Below are 19,201 nucleotides of genomic sequence, written 5' to 3'. Positions count from 1 at the left end.
ATACAAAACTCACCGTGGGAGATTCACCCATTAGCACCATGTAGCTTGGCTTGAGGAATCTGTGCGACTTCTGTGTATGGACAACCCAACCCACCTGCATTTGGTTGAAAGCAAACATGATCATTATGTTTTAGCAGGAAATCCCCCTGGACATGCTTGCCTTTCCTGCTAAGCGGTGCAGTGCGCTGATCAATGTCTTGAGCATGCATGTTTTAGGCCTACCTCCCTCCTTATTATCCCCATTATCCTCCTGTAGAAGCCTATATTTTATGGACTTGCCTAATAAGGTTTGTTTTGTGTTTGTATGGATTAATAAACTTGGGACCTGTTGTGGCAGGCGCAGCACTATGAAGTGCCTTATGCGCTGTGGCATTAGAAGAATTGGATTTCTCTGACTTCAGTCTAACCAGACTGTCTGTTACTCTATAAATTCCTCTAATACCGTTCTATGGAAAGCAGTAGGTTTAAAGAGCACACCAAACGCTTAAGATATCTTCTTTATTAACTCCAACTTTTCTTCATAGATAACACTGATACTTTGCAGCAGACAGTCCATGTACAAACATGTGCTGAATAAAGTATAACAAATGGTGGTTCAACTGTTCGATAGTTTGATAGTTTGCGTATTTGATATAACTTTTGAAGTTTGTTATAACTTTGCTAGGACGTATGGATTGTTTGAGTTCGTTCGATAGTTTGCGTATTTGTTTGAGTTAGTGTTCGATAGTTTGTTTGATATAACGCTTGCGTATTTCTGTTCGGTGGAACTACAAGTGAACACATAACTAGTTCAGTACACAGTTATGATCACATTACTAACAATAGGAACACATATAACTGTTAAAGAGGAGTTCCGGGCACAAAAACAATTTTTTTTTTTGTGCCCCTCCGCTAGGTAGAGCTCACCTGAAAAGGAATTGGATAGTTATTTTTATTTTTTTTGTTTACTCACCTTTTTATTGAAGATCGTAAATACTCACCTCTGACTGCTTCCTCCTTCGGAGCCGCGGCTCACCCCGTCACTTCCTGCCTTGCGATGATTCCTGGGAGCTAAACGTCATAGCTCCCAGGAATCAATGCGACGGCACCGGCCCCGCTCGTCATTTCCGGGCGACGCCGCATTCCCCTGCTAAACAGCTTCTGGGCATGCCCAGAAGCTGTTTAGGAATGCGGCGCCGCACCGGAAGTGACGAGAGGGGCCGGTGCAGTGCATTCTGGGACACGAAGACGCGGAAGAAGACAGAGAAGAGGACCGCGCCGGCTTCAGCTGCCCACAACAGAGATGAAAACGCTGTGGAAGAAATTTTCTAAGTAAGTATTTCTTCTAAAAGGTAAGTGCGAACCGGGACAGATCAGAGGCTAGCCATTGTGGAATGTGCTAGCCCTGACTGTCCCGGGGGTATGTTCAGCAAAAAATCATTTCTGTGCCCGGAACTCCGCTTTAATTACCTATTTTGGCCACTTGCTTCCATAAAACTGCTCTGTGGATCTGTGTCTGTACAGATCTCCTCTCTCTGGTGAATGAGAATGCTAGCAATGTGTGCATGAGACTTTAGACAAAAATTGGGTTTAAGCCTGGCTGTAATTGGCCAAGACTGTTGCTGAGTGTGAGATTGGCTGTGATTGGCCACAAACTCCTTATGGGTAATAAAGTTTAACTCTGTGCTTTCTGGTTTCAATTCTGCTGTGTCTGAGATTACCTTACAGGCATATAAATGAATCTTACAGGCATATTTTTCCTTTGCTTCTGTGAACACAATATACAACTGTTATATGACATCCAAACATAAAGTCACAGTAAATAACTGCTTTTGTCTCTCACACATAAACACATGCACTGTATTGAGGTTATTAGCAGGTCTAGCTGTAAAAGCATGCAAGTCATATTAGCAACCTAGGACAGGTTATAGCTGGCCAGCTACACCTGTCCCTATGCAAATCCAGATTTGGTTTGAGTGTTATATGAAAGTACACATATCCCTGGTATTCTTACTCTATAATGACTGATGACAATTTTTGTTATCATTTGAATATACAGTATATGCATGGAGTAAACAGCACCACCTAATGTTCAGCTAGAGTACTACACCTTTTGTTTAATTTTTGAGAGCATGCAACATGTTGATGTACTGAAGATAAATTATTATTATATAGGATTTATATAGCACCGACAGTTTACGCAGCGCTTTACAACTTGAGGGTAGACAGTACAAATACAATACACTTTTATACAGTAGGAATCAGAGGACCCTGCTCGTTAGAGTTTATAATCTAAGAGGAAGGGGCAAGAGAAACAAGAGGTAAAACCTGTGGGGGATGGGCTGATGGAGAAAATAAAAGTACAGTTGTTAGGTGGATGCCAGATAGGTTTCTCTGAAGAGATGCATTTTCAGGGATTTTCTGAAAGTAGACAAAGTAGGAGATACTCAGACAGATTGGGGTAGAGCATTCCAGAGGATGGGAGAGGCTCGGGAGAAGTCCTGAAGGCGAGCATGGGAAGTGGTTACAAGGGAGCTAGAGAGCAGGAGGTCCTGGGAGGAATGAAGAGAACGAGTTGGTTGGTATTTTGAGACCAGATTAGTGATGTAGCTGGGCGCCAAGTTATGGATAGCTTTGTAAGTTATGGTTAGTAACTTGAATTTAATTTGTTGGTTGAAAATGCTGCAGAAAATTTGTTTTCATTAGCCCAGGAGCTGTGCATGGCATATACTTGAACTTTCCAACAGGACAATGTTCCAAAACATAAGGCCAATCCTTCAGCGGCAGCAGCAGAAAAAAAAGTGAAGGTTCTGGAATGGTGATTACAATCTCCTGACCTCAACATCATTGATAAGATCTCAAACATGCAGTTCATCTAGACCAGTGGTCCTCAACCCTGGTCCTCAGGGCCCACTAACAGGCCAGGTTTGCAAGATAACTGAAATACATCCCAGGTGATATCATTTGCTGTTCAGTGATTGCAGTACTCTAGTCTGCATCTCCCCAAGGTAATACTTAAAAACTGGCCTGTTAGTGGACCCTGAGGACCGGAGTTGAGGACCACTGATCTAGACAACAAAAAATTACAGGACCTGGAGGCTTTTTTTCACAAATATTGAGCAGCCTACAGTAACTGCATGTGAAATTGAAAGACTTCATTCACAATTATCATAGAAGACTGCATACCATTATTATTTTAAAGCTTACAACACACAATATTAAAGCAGTTCTCCACTCTGGAAAAAAATAAATAAGAGTAACATGTATTGTAGCTGCTGACTTTTAAAAGGACAATTACCTGTCCAGGGTCCAGCACTGTCCTTACCCTGACTAGTTCTTCACTACCCTTCGGGTCCCCAGTGCTGGAATCTTAACTGTGGGCAGCCGGCTGTGCTGCTTGCGACTTTACAGCCAGCTGCCCACTGCGCATGTGTGATGCGTGCTGTACTGTGTGAATGAACCCGCAGTCTTCTGGGACCTGTTACATGTCCCAGAAGGCTGCGAGGAGAGAGGGGGAGAGGAGAACTTTTGCTCTTGTTGCCCCAGGAGATCCGAGCACAAGTGAGAGCAAGTACCTGTCTAAAATTGCAGGGCCGATCCGAGGCGGGTGCTGAGGGTGCAGTGCGCCCAGGCGCCGCAAGGTGGGGGGCGCACTATCCTCTCCCGGCTGCAAGTCTCTCACTGCAGCCCCGCCTTTCACTGAAAAAATACATTGGTTATAGCTGCTTCGCCTCTCTGCTGCCTCCTCAGCCAATGGGAACACAGTGGACACGCCCCCTTCCCCAGCGCGCCTTGTTTGATATCTCAGCAGGAGATGCCGACCTGGAGAAGAGAGGAGAGTACACAGCCTGCAGTGTGGGACGGGCTGCAGCCTTTATAGAAGAAGGTGAGCTGGGGAAAATAAACTAAATGTATTCTTGTCAGTGCTTCCCCTGCTGAGGAGGGGGGAGGGCTGTGTTTTCTCTTCCTGTCTCTGAGTCTGTTGTTTTTTCTGCGTGAGTAGCAGTGCACTGCTTCTGGAGGGAGGATATTCTCTAACCTTCTCCTCCAATCTGTACTGCACCTCCCTACTCCATACCTGCCCACCTCCCTCTCTTCTGCATTACCACATGCAATGTCTGTGAACTGCTGGAGCACTACAAGTACCAGCATGCCAGGAAATGGGGGCAGCAGCAGTGTGTTCAATCAGGCAGGAGGGTATTTAGATGGAAAGTGCTGGTATACTGTGTGTATACTGTGTGTGTGTGTGTATACTGTGTGCGCGTATACTGTGTGCGCGTATACTGTGTGTGCGTATACTGTGTGTGCGTATACTGTGTGTGTGTGTATACTGTGTGTGCGTGCGTATACTGTGTGTGTGCGTATACTGTGTGTGTGTGTATACTGTGTGTGCGTATACTGTGTGTATACTGTGTGTGTGTGTGTGTGTATACTGTGTATACTGTGTGTGTGTGTGTGTGTATACTGTGTGTGCGTATACTGTGTGTGTGTGTGTATACTGTGTATACTGTGTGTGTGCGTATACTGTGTGTGTGTGCGTATACTGTGTGTATACTGTGTGTGTGTGCGCGTATACTGTGTGTGCGTATACTGTGTGTGTGTGTGTGTGTGTGTGTATACTGTGTGTGTATACTGTGTGTGTGTGTGTATACTGTGTGTGCGTATACTGTGTGTATGTGTGTGTATACTGTGTGTGTGTGTGTGCGTATACTGTGTGTATACTGTGTGTGTGTGTGTGTGTGCGTATACTGTGTGTGCGTATACTGTGTGTGTGCGTATACTGTGTGTGCGTATACTGTGTGTGCGTATACTGTGTGTGTGTGTGTATACTGTGTGTGTATACTGTGTGTGTGTGTATACTGTGTGTGCGTATACTGTGTGTATACTGTGTGTGCGTATACTGTGTGCGTATACTGTGTGTGTGTGTGCGTATACTGTGTGTGCGTATACTGTGTGTGTGTGTGTGTGTGTGTGTGTATATACCGTGTGTGTGTGTGTGTGTGTATATACTGTGTGTGCGTATACGTGTGTATACTGTGTGTGTGTGCGTATACGTGTATATACTGTGTGTTTGTGTGCATATACTGTGTGTATACTGTGTGTGTGTGCGTATACTGTGTGTGTGTGTATACTGTGTGTGTGTGTATACTGTGTGTGTGTGTATACTGTGTGTGTGCGTATACTGTGTGTGTGTGTATACTGTGTGTGCGTATACTGTGTGTGTGTGCGTATACGTGTGTATACTGTGTGTGCGTGTGTATACTGTGTGTGTGTATATACTGTGTGTGTGTGCGTATACGTGTATATACTGTGTGTGTGTGTGTGTGCGTATACGTGTATATACTGTGTGTTTGTGTACTGTGTGTGTGTGTATATACTGTGTGTGTGCGCGTATACGTGTATATACTGTGTGTTTGTGTACTGTGTGTGTGTGTGTATATACTGTGTGTGTGTGCGTATACGTGTATATACTGTGTGTTTGTGTACTGTGTGTGTGTGTATATACTGTGTGTGTGTGCGTATACGTGTATATACTGTGTGTTTGTGTACTGTGTGTGTGTGCGTATACGTGTATATACTGTGTGTTTGTGTACTGTGTGTGTGTGTGTGTGTATATACTGTGTGTGTGTGCGTATACGTGTATATACTGTGTGTTTGTGTACTGTGTGTGTGTGCGTATACGTGTATATACTGTGTGTTTGTGTACTGTGTGTGTGTGTGTATATACTGTGTGTTTGTGTACTGTGTGTGTGTGTGTATATACTGTGTGTTTGTGTACTGTGTGTATACTGTGTGTGCGTATACGTGTATATACTGTGTGTTTGTGTACTGTGTGTGTATACACTGTGCGTGTTTGAGCTTTGGTTTGAGGTGCACACCCTAATGCCATAGGCTGCGCACGCCTATGTTTGTAGTTGTAAGCTGAGGGAAGGGGCGACAGTGGGGGAGGAAGACATGACTGAAGTATTGCAGATACTACGGCTGCTTGACCTTATACCACCAAGAAAAACCAACCACCCCCCTCCCCTTTTCTATCTTAAAAAAAGGGGACGCTACTACTGTCTTGGATTTTAAAAGGCCATAGCAGCCATCTTTATTACAACCAACTTGTAAAAACAATAATTACACAAATTACCATTTTATTCAAAACACAAATCAAATACAAATGTAAATTACCATTTTAGGGTCTTGGAAGGCAAATTGACTTCCCCCCTGGCTGTATCCCTGACCCCAATGGACCTCCAGGCCCTCAGCCGCCACTGCACCAGCTCAAGGACTATTACCATTGGGATACCTTCATACAGCCAACTGACCTTGGCAGGGAAGGTACACCCATACCTAAGATGGGCCCTACCCCTCCACATTACCTTTTAAAATAGTCACACCCTCCAAGACCCTAAAAAACCCAGCCCCTGCTATGACAATGAAAAAGGAGGACCGTACCCAACCAACCCAAGCGAACAATAAGAACATGCTCTCGCATTCCATGAATTTCGTCCATTCGTTTTTTTTTGTTTTTTTTTTTGGAATTACATACTTAAAAGTACTGGTTTAAGCATTTTTTTTTTTTTTTTTTATTTTTTTGTATTAACAATTAATCCACGCATTATATTTTTTTTTTTTAAAAAAGGGGGCGGGCGGGCGGGAGAAGTTTTTCCTTTGCTGTCCAGGTTGCAACTGACCGGACCCTTGGGACCACCCTCAAATTATTCCCCCACTGACCCCACCTTGTCACACCCTGCCCCACCTTCCTAACGACCAATCACCTATCTAACCTGTTTACTTAAATTAATTAACCCCCACTGGGTAGCAACCTGTCCTGCAAACCCAGTCATGTCCAGCCTTCCGCCTAATGCTGTGCATCTATCTCCATGCTTCCCCCTTGACTGAAGTATTGCAGATACTACGGCTGCTTGACCTTATACCACCAAGAAAAACCAACCACCCCCCTCCCCTTTTCTATCTTAAAAAAAAGGGGACGCTACTACTGTCTTGGATTTTAAAAGGCCATAGCAGCCATCTTTATTACAACCAACTTGTAAAAACAATAATTACACAAATTACAATTTTATTCAAAACACAAATCAAATACAAATGTAAATTACCATTTTAGGGTCTTGGAAGGCAAATTGACTTCCCCCCTGGCTGTATCCCTGACCCCAATGGACCTCCAGGCCCTCAGCCGCCACTGCACCAGCTCAAGGACTATTACCATTGGGATACCTTCATACAGCCAACTGACCTTGGCAGGGAAGGTACACCCATACCTAAGATGGGCCCTACCCCTCCACATTACCTTTTAAAATAGTCACACCCTCCAAGACCCTAAAAAACCCAGCCACAGCAAACAGGCATGACCCCTTATGGCCGTGTAGCCCTCCACACCCGCAGAGCCCTGTGAAGACCTTCCTGTAAACCTAAGGTCCACAGGTCAATGCCCACTGCATTCAAATGAACCCCATCCCCCCTTAGATAAAGGACCGGGTCCTGCTCTAGTTCCAGATGGCGAATTGCCAACCCCCCATTGCGCACAAAGAATTTTGCCACAGCTTTATTCACTTTTATCCGGGCTTTGTTTAGGCTGGCCACCGACCGAGCCAGGCGCCAAGCGGTGCGGGCAACTATGTCCGACCATACTACCACTGTCTGGGGAAAAAGCGTCCGCAATCTCAGGAAATCCAGTTTTATATCCCGGATCAATTCCCTGGAAGAACGGAGGCCTAGGTCATTACCACCCGCATGAAGCAAAAGGACGTCAGGCGGTCGTTCCAACCGCGCACAACGATGGACTTCTGGAAGAACCCGCGACCACAACATCCCCGAAACCCCTATCCACCTCACTTTCACCTCATTCCTATCAAATCCCAGTTGTCGACCCTCCGGCCTAACTAGTGCCCTCCGAGCACCCCAAACAACGTAGGAATGTCCTAAAATCCAGACCAAGACCTCGGTGGGACCTGTAAAACATAAAAGAATACATACCAACATGCATCCCGTGTGCGCAACAAACACCAACACATACACAAAGCAACACCTAGAACACATGTAACAAATACTAAGGACGGGCCACCCCCGCCCCCCCCCCGATCAGAAATGTGCACCTCGGTCGCCGCATCATAATAGATGCGGACGAACATACAGGCGAAAACGCCGGGACTCCCAACGACCAATCTTCCGCAATGCCTGATCATTAAGGCCCCACCGAGCTGCCTCCATAGCAGCTCCAATGCGAAAAGAATGCGAGGAGTACTCATTCACAGGAAAACCAGCTGCCCCCACGCACTTACGGAAGACCGCAGTGAATTGAAAGCGAGAGAGCGCTGTGCCGTCGCCACGTAGCAACAGCGGGCCAGGCAGGGCGGAGCGCACCTGCAGCCAGTGCCTCACCGCAGATACTGGACAAAGAGAGGACCCCCGAATCTCTCCCAGTTCCACACAAGCCCCACGTCCTAGCTGGTCTGTTTTAGACCTGCGAATCCAGACCAGCACTCTGTCGTGATATAAACTCACATCTGACAACTGTAACCCCCCATCCCCCCGCCTGGAGTTACTTACCAACTCGCCTATGCGGAGGGCTCCAAAAAACGCCAAAACAAAAGCCGTACGGAAGAGGTCCACCTCCTGATCAGAAGAACAAACCTGCGGTAAACAATCCACTAGCCGAGCGAGCATATCGAAGGAGACCGGGCGTCTGGAATCGACCGATCGCCAACCTTTCCTATAACCTCGCAAAGCTTTGCGAACTAGGAAATGTTTTGTAGCATCCGTAACCCCTGACAACTGAAAATAGAAGGCCAAAGCCGCCATCTTCCGGCTCAACGAAGAAACCGACACTTTTTGTGCAAAATTCAAACCCACGAAATAAAGAAGCAGATACAGTCTATCTTGGTCGTCAGAAAGACCGCCAACCTCACTTACCAGCTGAGTCCATGTCGCCCATACCTGCTCGTATGCCTTCCAAGTGGCTGGACAAACCGATGCTCGAACCAAATTCATTACTGCGGCAAGGCTATGTTCCACAGATACTCGGGACAAGGCAATCCGTGCTGCTCCGCCTCCGGTGCCAACCGCCGAAACCTGTCCCACTGGAATCGAGAAAGAGCATCAGCCACCGAATTGTCAACACCCGGTACGTGTACAGCATAAAAAAACGAATTCAGCTTTAGACATTTTAACACCAGGTGCCGAAGCAATCTAATAACCGGCGGGGAAGAGGCGGTGATGCTATTGAGCGACTGTACTACCCCCAGGTTATCGCAGTGAAAACGAACTCGTTTATTCCTGAACTCCGGACCCCACAGCTCTACAGCCAACACAATGGGAAATAATTCCAACAATACCAAGTTTCGGATGAAGTCAGAACCACGCCAAGAGTCCGGCCACTCGCCCGCACTCCATCGACCCTGCAAATAAGCCGCGAAACCCCCAGAGCCGGCCGCATCGGTGTAAAGTTCAAGGTCAAAATTGGACACAGGAGCTTCCAACCATACCGACCTACCATTGAAAGAACCCAAAAACAACTCCCAAACTCGCAAATCATCACGATGGTCCTTGGACAATCGAATATAATGACGTGGAGCCCTAACGCCGGCCGTGGCCGCCGCCAACCGCCTGCAAAACACCCGCCCCATGGGCATGATGTGGCAGGCAAAGTTCAGTTTCCCCAGCAGAGATTGCAGGGCCCGCAGCTGAATTTTTCGGGCCGCTAAGGCTCCGGCAATGTCCTCCCGTAGGTCCCGCAATTTGTCGAGCGGAAGCCGGCACTCCATTGTCATCGTATCAATGACAATGCCCAGGAAACGCAGTTCCGTGCACGGACCTTCCGTCTTGTCAGGAGCCAATGGTACTCCAAAATATTCAAAAAGCTGCTGGACAGTAGCCAGAAGCGCCGCACACGCCACTTCTCCGGGAGGACCAATAACCAGGAAGTCGTCCAAATAATGAATTATTGAAAAAAGGCCAGAAACATCCTTAACCACCCATTCTAAAAAGGAACTAAATGTCTCAAACAGAGAACAAGAAATGGCACAACCCATGGGGAGACACCGGTCCACAAAGTATTGCCCTTGCCATACGCAACCCAAAAGATGCAAACTGTCTGCGTGAACCGGCAACAACCTGAAAGCAGCCTCAATGTCCGTCTTTGCCATCAGAGCCCCCCGCCCAAAACGACGAACCCAGGCCACTGCCTTATCAAAAGAAACGTAGGAAACAGAACAGAAATCCTCCGCAATAGCATCATTAACCGAACCACCCGGAGGATAAGAAAGGTGGTGAATGAGCCTAAACTGATTAGGTTCCTTCTTTGGAACCACACCCAAAGGGGACACAACCAAATTAGGCAATGGTGGGGACGCAAAGGGGCCAGCCATTCTGCCCAACCGAACCTCTTTCTGAAGCTTCGCAGAAACCACAGAAGAATGTAGGTTCGCAGAACTCAAATTTCCCCCAGGCGGGGGTATCACCGACAAAGTACAGGGGATGTGAAAACCCTGTGAAAACCCCGACAGCAAGAGTCCAGCGGCCTCCCTGTCAGGATATCTATTTAGGAACTTGACCAGTCTTTCCACTTTCACCGGCGTCCGCCCTTTTTCCAGCGTCGGGATTCTTGCCACCCCCTTGCTTGAAGCATCGTGAAGAGGGGTGAGAGCCCCCGCAATTGGAGCATTCATGCTTAAAGCGACAGGAGGCCCCGAACTTGCAAGTGCCCTCATTGAACTGCCAACAGAGGCCCTTACGTTTTGCGGCCGGAGAGGACGAGGAGGCAGCCCCTCCGACCCCGCCCTGAAAGGGATGATTAGTAGATCTTGCCTGGGTCATAAGGCGCATCCATAGACTGATATCCTTATGGTCCCATCTCAAAGACGGGCGGACAGCCTTGCGCTGACGAAATTGCTCGTCATAGCGTAGCCAAGCAGTACCACCATAAACCCGATACGCTTCCCCGATCGAATCCAGATAGCAAAACAGAGGGGAACACTGATCATTTTGCTTCTCGCCAATAACACTGGCCAGAATGCTAAACGCCTGCAACCAGTTGTTAAATGAACGCGGAATTAAACGATAACGACGTTTTTCTTCTTCTTTTTTGGATTCGTCCGGCTTGACCCTATCCAGATTAAATTTTTCCAAAGGTAGAAGCGAAAAAATTTCCACATACTCACCACGCCAGATCTTTTCCCGCACTTCCGTTTTCAGATGTGCACCCAACGGGCCCTCGAAGCAGACATACACCTCGCATTTCGCCGAGTCGGCCAGGCGCACTAGCTCCTTGTCCCCGTCAGTGGACCCCGAAGTCCCCGCTTTCACTGACGTCACCTCTGGCACAGGCGTCGATACCGTGGCGACGGGACTCACCTCAGCGACTGCAACTGGAACCGTAGTCCTAGGTTCAGTAGTAAGCCCAGCCGCGGCCGTACCCCCCCCTGCCGCCGCTGCCCAAGCATGGACAGGCGCACCCACGGGTGGAGCCGGTAAAGCCGGCTCACACCTGGACAATAAATCCTTAAATCCGGCCAAAAAATTATGCAGTAACGACACGCCCCCCAGCCCCCCATCCGGGACTAACGATGTACCTGGACCCCCTGCCACAGATGCCCCCCCAACACTATTCTGGATCACCACCCCGGGTGCCTGAAGAGAGGGCCCCTCAAAACCCACATTGGACATACCAGACACAGGAGACAGGGCGGAGGGCGCAGGGACAGCAAGAATACCAGAAGTCCCAGACGAATATAGAGAGGCAGTCCCACCCAAAGCAGCAGAAGGAGAATAGCCCGGCAAGGAGGAAGAAAGACACAAAGAAGAAGGAGAGTAAAAAGAGACTGACTTACCTGGCTGACCCGGTGAAGGACCCCGTTCAGCCGTTCGTCCGTGTCCAGTCTGCGGAGCCGCCCCGATGTCCGGCCGGTCATCTTCATCTGTCCCCGACAATTCTCCTTCAGAGCGCTCCCCGCTGTCAGCCAAGTGTGATCCTCGGCTGGGACCCGGAGAGCCATGGCCGCCGCCGTGCAGACTGATGACGTCATCGCTGGGAGCTGCCACTCTTATTGGACCTGGATGGCCTCCGTAGCTGGGTCGCCGCTGACTGACGTCATCATCGAGCGCCTCCTCTCTACTTGAACCTAGAAGGCCTCCGTACCTCTGACGCTGACCGGTGACGTCATCGCCGGGCGCCTCCGCCGGAGCACCGCCATCCACCGATTCTGCTTGATCCTGCCGAACGCCCCGCAGCAATGGGACAGCGGCGGGCGCCGCAAGCTGGTCCGGAACTGGCGAGGGGACGCTGGGAAAGCTCCTGGTACCTCGGCTTCTTCCTCGAGAGGTCACGGCCGCACCTGGGGGGAGGCCCGCACCCGGACCCCGCACTCGACTCCCTCGCAGAACCCCACTCCCACTGGAAGGACCCGGGGAGCCGGTCGCAACGTCCGGAACCGCAGGTGAGGAGGCAATGGCGCGGGAGGAGGTCGCGCTCTGTTTGCCGGGGCCCCGCCAAGGTCGAGGATTCCTTCCAACGCCAGCAGCACCAGTGGGGGGCTTCCCGCCAGTGGCCGAGGTCGAAGGGTCCCTAGGGGGGCTCCCTAGGCGGCGGCGGACCCTAGGGGCCGTCTCAGGGCTGAAGCGCTCAGGAGGCCTTGACCTCCTAGGCCGTTGTAAAATTGGGGCAGGTGAGGCTGGTACCTGCCCCGACCCCTGAATCAAGTCATTCATCCTAGATTGCAGCCATTGTGGGCCATGGGCCATGGCTGCACTCCTGATCTGAGCAAGCATGGTATCCAAGTCCGCCATTATGTACCAGCAATGAGGGCAGAGAAGTTTTTCCTTTGCTGTCCAGGTTGCAACTGACCGGACCCTTGGGACCACCCTCAAATTATTCCCCCACTGACCCCACCTTGTCACACCCTGCCCCACCCTGCCCCACCTTCCTAACGACCAATCACCTATCTAACCTGTTTACTTAAATTAATTAACCCCCACTGGGTAGCAACCTGTCCTGCAAACCCAGTCATGTCCAGCCTTCCGCCTAATGCTGTGCATCTATCTCCATGCTTCCCCCTGGACAGAGGGAGATGCCAGGTGAGAGTTCCAGCTTTAAAAAGGCAAGCACATGACAATGACAGATGATCAGGTGAGGTGAGAGGTGTAAACATTGATCGGATGGATCGCTGAGTGTAGTGTAGCAGCTGCCTCTCCTTACAATCTTCCTCTCAGTCTGTTACTGCAAGCAGGCTGGGGGCTGCTCAGAGACTTCCAGTCCAGCCCCTTTTTCCTATGCGGAGCTGAGGAGGAAGAAGTCTCATGGCATGTGTGTGAGTGTGAGCCGGCCATGTGATCCCACAGCCTGAGCCTGCTGAAGTTTTAGTGTGTGCTGGCAGTTTGTGACACTGATTAGTAGAGCCTGGGAGGGAGGCAGACTTTACCAGGGGACAAATCTCAGTCCCACACTGACAGATGAATTAAAGTGCCTGCCGGTGTATGGGCTGATAGTGTGATCACTGGGTTTGATAAGTTACAGTCAGACCATGTAATGTACACTACACATACACTTCCATAACATGATGGTGATGTCACATTACCATTATGGAAGTGTATGTGTAGTGTACTACATTACATGCTCTGACTGTAACTGAGACTGAAGTATAATGCATAGTAAAACGTTTTAGGCTTATGGAAGTGTATGTGTACTAATAATGCGCATTGTACCGCACATTCACGAGCATATTGGGGGGGGGGGGGGGGGCGGCAATTTTTATTTTGCCTAGGGGCCAAAAATCCTTGCACCAGCCCTGGAGAGGAGGAGCCATACAGAGGAAGCAATGGCTTTGCTCTCTACTGCAGCCGCCTGCTTTCTCTGTACGGCTCCTCCTCTCACAGGCAGAGTGCATTTGATATCACTCCGCCTGTGAGCCAGGACTATGGAGGCGCCGTTCTCACAGTGACATCCTCAGCCCCACTGAGATATCACACAAGAGCTTTACACCACAGAGCCCGGCACACCACAGAGGAGCCAGGAATCAGGACAGGCAGCCAAGAGTCAGGACCAGCAGCCAGACCCCAGGACCAGAAGCCAGCCCCAAGGCCCCAGCAGCCAGACCCCAGGACCAGCAGCCGGAATACAGGACCAGCAGCCTAGCCCCAAAAACCAGGACCAGCAGCCAGGAATCAGGAGGACCAGCAGCCAGACCCCAGGACCCATTATTTAAGGTAAGTGAAGTCTTCTAGTCTTGGGCCTGGGCATCAAAGTGCTATTAATATAATATTGTTTATTTTTCTATTGTTCGGTGACACTCTAATGTAGTCTCTCATCGGGGATGGAGGGGACTCTTTCTATCAGAGACTCTCCAATAGGCACAGAGAGGGCCTCTGTAAGATAAACCCCCCTCCAGGTCCCATTAGACTCTGTTGTAGTCTCTAATGGGGCCTAGTGAGTGGTCTTTCTAACATAGACTTTAAAATGCACACAGAGATGACCTCTGTTCGAAAGACCCCCCTCCAGATCCCATGATACAACCCCATTGTAGTCTCTAATGGGGCCTGGTGGAGGCTCTTTCTAACAGACTCTCTAACAGAGGCCCTCTCTGTGTTCCTTGGAGAGACCCAGTCTCTCCCAGTCTCCAGGTCCCATTCGGAAAGGGGAGGAGTTAGTAAGATGACCACGCCCACACGGGGGGCGCCATAAATATTTCTGCACCCAGGCATCTGTTACCCTAGGATCGGCCCTGTAAAATTGGCACCCAATTGGGGGGGGACTTAACCACTTCCGCCCTGCCCACCGTACATTTACTTACAGGCAAAGCGACGTAGACGTCGCTCGTCCCCACTCGTTCCCTGGGGAGCCAGCGCGTGTGACCAGCGGCTCCGATGGCCGCCGGCCACTCGCAATCTCCCGCTGCAAAGGGAGAAAGACAGACGGCTGATGTAAACACAGCCGTCTGTCATTCTCCCTGAAGTAAGCACAGAGGCTATGCAATCCTGCTATATAGGATCGCATGTCTCTGTGGTTACTTCACTAGCCACGCCCCTTGACAGTTAGAATCACGCCCCTAGGGACACACTTAACCCCTTGATCACCTATACTGTTAACCCCTTACCTGCCAGTGTAATTTTTACAGTAACAGTGCATATTTTTAGCACTGATTAATGTAGTAATTTCACTTGTACCCCCAAAAGTGTCAAAAATGTCAGTCAGGGGTCCGATCTGTCCGCCACAATGTCGCAGTCCCGCAAAAAAAAACAAATAAAAAAATCGGACCTTCAGAGTCCCTTACCGGGAAGTTGCCGGAAAGTTAATCCCCTGCGCGCATTCGCGGGAGTGACATCATCATGGCACCAGCCACTCACAGTGCCGGAGCCGCCGAACCCGGAAGAGACGCCGAGGGATCATGTCCGCTCCCACAGTGGTGTCCGGGGGTCCGTGTCGGGACTTCATTCTAAGGTAAGGCTTTCATAATGAGCTAGTATGCATCGCATACTAGCTCATTATGCCTTTGTCTTGCAGGGTTTTTTTTTCTTCTTCTTTTTTTTTTTTTTGAATATACTACCGCTTTAACAGAGGCTGCTCAGTGTGTTCTGGTGCTGCTCATGAGGTCTTGAAAGTTTCACACTGGTCTGGTAACTATGGGATGTACTGGACAGTGGGAGGAAACCTTACAGGTGAAAGCATGGATGTCTATACAGCCCTGGCCATTTAGAAGGGGATGTGCCCCAAGGCATTCTGGGTAACTGTATTTATATCTGAAGAGCACATGAGCTCTGGATGTTCCTTATAAAGAGGTCCAGGTAGGGACGGGGCTGCTGCCTCCCCTCAGTGCCAGCTGCCATGCTGCCTCAGGTGGGCAACCTGAGGGCCAGATACATTGAAGCTGCAACCCATGGGTTCTTGTGAGAGCTGACTGAGGGAGGATGTCCACAGATCCTGTCTGGTACTACTAAGGAAAGCTTCTGCTGATGCTTCAGGAGCCTTGTAAGTACATACCCCCACAGGGGATCCCTGGGACTTGTGCTGCTAGATCCCTCTCTAGGTGTTAGAAGTCAGCTTCTGAGGGCAAGCAAAAGGGGACACTGGCTAGTGTCTTAAAGAGGCAAAGTTCACTGAGTTCCTTCTGCTACAAAGGGACTTGTTTATTCTGTACACCTGCTGTATGGTCCTACTGATAACCTGTTACACAGTTCTAATGAGAGAGTTGTCCTCACCTGTGAATAGTTAATTTGGAGTATCCCAGGACTCAACAGAACCTAGGTGCCAGGTCGCAATGTCGACTGAAAATCGCATCCTGGCGCCTGGGTTACACCGCAGCAGTGGTCAGGATCCTTTGTAGCCCACCCACGGGTGCACAGATTAGCGTCGGGTTGGAAGATAATTGAAGCCGTGGCTTTGCGGCCTGCTGGAGCGGGAGTCACGTTCCTATGTGCGAACCAGTGCCCTCTAGTGGACAGTGCTGGGATAAGCGCGGCTTGCTTTCACTGCCCGCTCACCTCAGACATTATCTTCACAGATTGATATCTGGGCTTGATCTGTCGCCCTTTTTCTTACTGCCGCTGAGTGAACAGAGAGTGCTGTCTATCATAGCCACCTCATCATTGCCAACTCATCTGTGCCTATCAGTGCCACCTAAACAGTGCCAACTCATCTGTGTCCATCAGTGCAACCTCATTAGTGCTTATCAGTGCCACCTGTCAGTGCCATCTATCAGTGGCACCTCATCAATGCCCATCAGTGCCGCCTATCAGCACCCATCAGGACAGCCTCATCAGTGCCCATCAGCGCAGCCTATCAGTGCTTATTAGCGTTGCCTATCAGTGCCCATAAATACCATCTAATCAGTGCAGCCTATCAGTGCTCATCAGCACAGCCTCTTCAGTGCCATCTATCAGTGCCAATCAGTACCACCTCATTAGTGACACCTATCAGTGCTCATAAGTGCCACTTAATCAGTGCAGTCTATCAGTGCTTTTTAGCACAGCCTCATCAGTGTCATTTGTTAGCGTCATCTCTTTAGTGTCATCTCTTTAGTGCCCATCAGAGCAGTCTCATCAGTGCCACTTTTCTTTTCTTCAGTCTTTTTTCGCTTGGCACCAGGCGTGAGCAATTCTTATTGCCTGACACCCCTGACATGCAGTTCTGGGCGCTGGGCAGCTGATTTTAAAAAACTGGCTCCTCAGCAAATTTGTCAAGCCCAAGAGTATCCTGCTAATCCCCTTCTCCTATCCAAGTTCTCCAAATAAAACACAAAAACAAATCTACTAGACTGGTCATTGGAGAGAATGAGCGAAAGAGTGTATGCACCTGGCTATGTGAAAATAATATCAATAATCTATTAGTTGTTAATATTATTATTTACTTTTCGTGGCTTCAGCACATATTTTTGTGCCATGTATGGTTCATAATAACTTCTAGGTATGATTTTTTAGCATTATAGTTGTTTTATGCATCTGTTCATATCCTTACACTGTCTGTATACCATCAGTTGGTCTGTGCCCCTTCTTTTTTCCCCCTGCACACTGACCAATTATATTCAGTGTACATAAATGCGGCCCTCACCTCCCCATCGTACACTTGACAAAGGAGCACGCATGTGCAGTACGAGCTTCGCGCATGCTCAGAAACACATTGTTTCTTGATCCTGGTGATGTCCCACACCCCTCCACGCGGTCCATCCTGTCCACCCAGAATAAATAGGAGGCTTCTGGAATCTCCTCCTTGCCAGACCGTGGTCTCTGCATGTCGAATCGACGTGGATGGACTTTTCACCTGTAGGAAATCCTTTCTGTCTATTGATGAGCCCAAATCCACCATCATCTTGTGAGTTGCTTAATATTATTGCTGCTGTGTCTTGGAAAATAAAGTTATACACTTAGAGGCGCTTTTCTTTTTTTTTATATATCCTTTCCAGAGCATGTGACTGTGAAGTTACGTGCCTGGGGTCAGTTTGGTCATTGCAGAGAGATGCTGCTGAAGTAGTTGTCAGCCTAGGATCCTCTATGTGACTTGGGAGACAGGATTCACCACTGAAATGCCAAAGCCTACTGTCGCTACTGCTCGCAGGGGAGACAGACATGCACTGAGGGCATTGCTGGGGCCAAGACCAGTGGCCTACTACCACACCACCATCTGCCAAACCAGGGAGACCCACATCCCAAGGGTACAGAGCACCCAGCTGGTCAGGGCTGGGCATCAGCATTCATTAGCTGCAGTCGCAGCAAGTTGCCCAGATCTGAAAGGGCAGAGGGGACCCAGTGGATTCAGAGGCCGGAGTCTACAAGTTCCTCAGGTGAGAAGGGGCTGGGGATCATGGATATGGGGTCGTCCAGTTTTGAATGCTGCTTTGGGCCCATAGAGGAAGAGATCGCAGCGAGGGGGTCAAAGATCAGCACAGAGTGGGATAGTGAGGCTGAAGAAATAGAGGATTTTCCATGATCTGACCTGCACAATGAGGATGGTGAGCAAGAAGCCATCCTCATATGGTGTGCCATGAATTTGGGATTCTGTGAGGCCTATGCAACTAGAGCTCCTTATCTATCCCCTCCCCACACTTATGCTCAGAACCAAGCCTTTACCTTGCTAAATAAGAAAGCAGAGACCCCACATGCCCCGCCTGGGAGAGGTGACAGGCAGAAGTTACCAAGGTTTTCTTGTTTTCAGAGGCTTGTTCACTGGAAGGTGGCTATGGAGTATGGGTACGACTATCCCTACACTCCCAGGGAGATCATGGAGGAGATAGAGGCCAAGAGAGTTTCCTGGTGCGAGGAAGCAGTTTGGGACTTTATGTAAATCCCGAAACCCTATCATCACAAGTCTTAACCCCACCTATGGGAAGAGTTCCAGTCGATCAGGGAAAATTGGTCAAACGGCCTGGAAAGTAGAATCTGAAGTGGTCCAAAAATATCTGGGGCCCTGGCAGGGAAAATGGTTCATATCCAACATCCTGACTTTTAGTAAACATGTTCAAGTCTCCTGTCTGCTTTGGGAAAGCTGTTGTTCCGTCAAAGAAGCTGCCAGGCCTGAAGTATCTATTGAAAAAAAAAAAAGAATCATCTGTTGAGTTGTTGCAGGGGGCAATCCCCTTATTCCTAAATCTCCTTTTCCCTGCTATCCTTGCAAATTAGAGAGGGGGTATCTGGGATTTGCTCTATCTGGAGAAAGGCGTCTTGTGCTACAGAGGACTTTTTCTACTTTATTCAGTAACTGCAACCCCTTGTCGCTCAAAGGACACTCTGCGAA

The sequence above is a fragment of the Pelophylax lessonae genome (assembly GCF_965119305.1).
Source record: "Pelophylax lessonae genome assembly, chromosome: 4".
Lineage (NCBI taxonomy): Eukaryota > Metazoa > Chordata > Amphibia > Anura > Ranidae > Pelophylax > Pelophylax lessonae.
The sequence above is the reverse complement of the archived record's forward strand: the minus strand, read 5'-3'. Positions refer to the sequence as shown.